Consider the following 4166-nt stretch of genomic DNA (forward strand, 5'->3'; position numbering starts at 1 on the left):
GCAGTCAGTTATCCTGGAAACAGGGTGGTCAGTTACCCTGGAAACAGGGTGGTCAGTTACCCCGGAAACAGGGTGATCAGTTATCCTGGAAACAGGGCGGTCAGTTACCCCGGAAACTGGGCAGTCAGTTACCCCGGAAACAGGGCGTTCAGTAACCCTGGAAACAGATTAGTCAGTTACCCCGGAAACAGGGTGATCAGTTATCCTGGAAACAGGGCAGTCAGTTAGCCTGGAAACAGGGCAGTCAGTTATCCTGTAAACAGGGCAGTCAGTTATCCCGGAAACAGGGTGATCAGTTACCCTGGAAACTGGGTAGTCAGTTACCCTGGAAACAGGGCAGTCAGTTACCCTGGAAACTGGGCAGTCAGTTAATCTGGAAACAGGGCAGTCAGTTATCCCGGAAACAGGGCATTCATTTATCCCGGACAAAGGGTGATCAATTACCCTGGAAACTGGGAACTCAGTTACCCTGGAAACAGGGCATTCATTTATTCCGGAAACAGGGTGATCAGTTACCCTGGAAGCTGGGCAGTCAGTTACCATGGAAACAGGGCATTCAGTTATCCTGGAAACAGGGCGGTCAGTTACCCTGGAAACAGGGCAGTCAGTTATCCCGGTAACAGGGTGATCAGTTACCCTGGAAACTGGGCAGTCAGTTACCACGGAAACAGGGTGGTCAGTTACCCTGGAAAGAAGGCAGTCAGTTACCCCGGAAACAGGGTGGTCAGTTACCCTGGAAACTGGGCAGTCAGTTGCCCTGGAAACATTTTAGTCAGTTACCCCGGAAACATGGTGATCAGTTACCCCGGAAACAGGGCAGTCAGTTCCCCTGGAAACAGGGCCGTCAGTTACCCTGGAAACAGGGCAGTCAGTTAACCTGGAAAAAGGGCAGTCAGTTATCCTGGAAACAGGGCTGTCAGTTATCCTGGAAACAGGGCGGTAATTTACCCCAGAAACAGGGAGGTCAGTTATCCTGGAAACTGGGCAGTCAGTTACCCTGGAAACAGGGCAGTCAGTTATTCAGGAAACAGGGTGATCAGTTACCCTGGAAGCTGGGCAGTCAGTTACCCTGGAAGCAGCCAGTTAGTTATCCTGGAAAGAGGGACGTCAGTTATCCCGGTAACAGGGTGATCAGTTACCCTGGAAACTGGGCAGTCAGTTACCACGGAAACAGGGTGGTCAGTTACCCTGGAAACTGGGCAGTCAGTTAACCCGGAAACAGGGTGGTCAGTTACCCTGGAAACAGGGCAGTCAGTTACCTCGGAAACAGTGTGTTCAGTTACCCTGGAAACTGGGCAGTCAGTTTACCCGGAAACAGGGCAGTCAGTTACCGTGGAAACAGGGCAGTCAGTTACCCTGGAAACAGGGCAGTCAGTTATCCCGGAAACAGGGCAGTCAGTTATCCAAGAAACAGGGCGGTCAGTTACCCCAGAAATAGGGCGGTTAGTTATCCAGGAAACAGGGCGGTCAGTTACCCCGGAAACAGGGAGATCATTTACACCGGAAACAGGGCGGTTAGTTACCCTGGAAACAGGGCAGTCAGTTAACCTGGATATCGGGCAGTCAGTTAACCTGGAAACAGGGCAGTCAGTTATCCTGGAAACAGGGCATTCAGTTATCCTGGAAACAGGGCGGTCAGTTACCCTGGAAATAGGGCGGTCAGTTACCCGGGAAACAGGGAGATCAGTTACCCCTGAAACAGGGCAGTCAGTTACCCTGGAAACAGGGCAGTCAGTTATCCTGGAAACAGGGTGGTCAGTTACCCTGGAAACAGGGTGGTCAGTTACCCCGGAAACAGGGTGATCAGTTATCCTGGAAACAGGGCGGTCAGTTACCCCGGAAACTGGGCAGTCAGTTACCCCGGAAACAGGGCGGTCAGTAACCCTGGAAACAGATTAGTCAGTTACCCCGGAAACAGGGTGATCAGTTATCCTGGAAACAGGGCAGTCAGTTAGCCTGGAAACAGGGCAGTCAGTTATCCCGTAAACAGGGCAGTCAGTTATCCCGGAAACAGGGTGATCAGTTACCCTGGAAACTGGGTAGTCAGTTACCCTGGAAACAGGGCAGTCAGTTACCCTGGAAACTGGGCAGTCAGTTAATCTGGAAACAGGGCAGTCAGTTATCCCGGAAACAGGGCATTCATTTATCCCGGAAAAAGGGTGATCAATTACCCTGGAAACTGGGAAGTCAGTTACCCTGGAAACAGGGCTGTCAGTTATCCTGGAAACAGGGCGGTTAGTTACCCCAGAAACAGGGAGGTCAGTTATCCTGGAAACTGGGCAGTCAGTTACCCTGGAAACAGGGCAGTCAGTTATTCCGGAAACAGGGTGATCAGTTACCCTGGAAGCTGGGCAGTCAGTTACCCTGGAAACAGCCAGTTAGTTATCCTGGAAAGAGGGACGTCAGTTATCCCGGTAACAGGGTGATCAGTTACCCTGGAAACTGGGCAGTCAGTTACCACGGAAACAGGGTGGTCAGTTACCCTGGAAAGAAGGCAGTCAGTTACCCCGGAAACAGGGTGGTCAGTTACCCTGGAAACAGGGCAGTCAGTTACCTCGGAAACAGTGTGTTCAGTTACCCTGGAAACTGGGCAGTCAGTTTACACGGAAACAGGGCAGTCAGTTACCGTGGAAACAGGACAGTCAGTTACCCCAGAAACAGGGCAGTCAGTTATCCTGGAAACAGGGAAATCAGTTATCCTAGAAACAGGGCGGTCAGTTACCCCGGAAACAGGGAGATCAGTTACACCGGAAACAGGGCGGTTAGTTACCCTGGAAACAGGGCAGTCAGTTAACCTGGATATTGGGCAGTCAGTTAACCTGGAAACAGGGCAGTCAGTTATCCTGGAAACAGGGCATTCAGTTATCCTGGAAACAGGGCAGTCAGTTATCCCGTAAACAGGGTAGTCAGTTACCCTGGAAACAGGGCAGTCAGTTACCCTGGAAACTGGGCAGTCAGTTAATCCGGAAACAGGGCAGTCAGTTATCCCGGAAACAGGGCATTCATTTATCCCGGAAAAAGGGTGATCAATTACCCTGGAAACTGGGAAGTCAGTTACCCTGGAAACAGGGCTGTCAGTTATCCTGGAAACAGTGCGGTTAGTTACCCCAGAAACAGGGAGGTCAGTTATCCTGGAAACTGGGCAGTCAGTTACCCTGGAAACAGGGCAGTCAGTTATTCCGGAAACAGGGTGATCAGTTACCCTGGAAGCTGGGCAGTCAGTTACCCTGGAAACAGCCAGTTAATTATCCTGGAAAGAGGGACGTCAGTTATCCCGGTAACAGGGTGATCAGTTACCCTGGAAACTGGGCAGTCAGTTACCACGGAAACAGGGTGGTCAGTTACCCTGGAAAGAAGGCAGTCAGTTACCCCGGAAACAGGGTGGTCAGTTACCCTGGAAACAGGGCAGTCAGTTACCTCGGAAACAGTGTGTTCAGTTACCCTGGAAACTGGGCAGTCAGTTTACCCGGAAACAGGGCAGTCAGTTACCGTGGAAACAGGACAGTCAGTTACCCCGGAAACAGGGCAGTCAGTTATCCTGGAAACAGGGCAATCAGTTATCCTAGAAACAGGGCGGTCAGTTACCCCGGAAATAGGGCGGTTAGTTATCCTGGAAACAGGGCGGTCAATTACCCCGGAAACAGGGAGATCAGTTACACCGGAAACAGGGCGGTTAGTTACCCTGGAAACAGGGCAGTCAGTTAACCTGGATATCGGGCAGTCAGTTAACCTGGAAACAGGGCAGTCAGTTATCCTGAAACAGGGCATTCAGTTATCCTGGAAACAGGGCGGTCAGTTACCCTGGAAATAGGGCGGTCAGTTACCCGGGAAACAGGGAGACCAGTTACCCCTGAAACAGGGCAGTCAGTTTCCCTGGAAACAGGGCAGTCAGTTATCCTGGAAACAGGGTGGTCAGTTACCCTGGAAACAGGGTGGTCAGTTACCCCGGAAATAGGGTGATCAGTTATCCTGAAAACAGGGCGGTCAGTTACCCCGGAAACTGGGCAGTCAGTTACCCCGGAAACAGGGCGGTCAGTAACCTTGGAAACAGATTAGTCAGTTACCCCGGAAACAGGGTGATCAGTTATCCTGGAAACAGGGCAGTCAGTTAGCCTGGAAACAGGGCAGTCAGTTATCCCGTAAACAGGGCAGTCAGTTATCCCAGA

This window comes from Heterodontus francisci, unplaced genomic scaffold, assembly GCF_036365525.1.
Source record: "Heterodontus francisci isolate sHetFra1 unplaced genomic scaffold, sHetFra1.hap1 HAP1_SCAFFOLD_83, whole genome shotgun sequence".
Taxonomy (NCBI): domain Eukaryota; kingdom Metazoa; phylum Chordata; class Chondrichthyes; order Heterodontiformes; family Heterodontidae; genus Heterodontus; species Heterodontus francisci.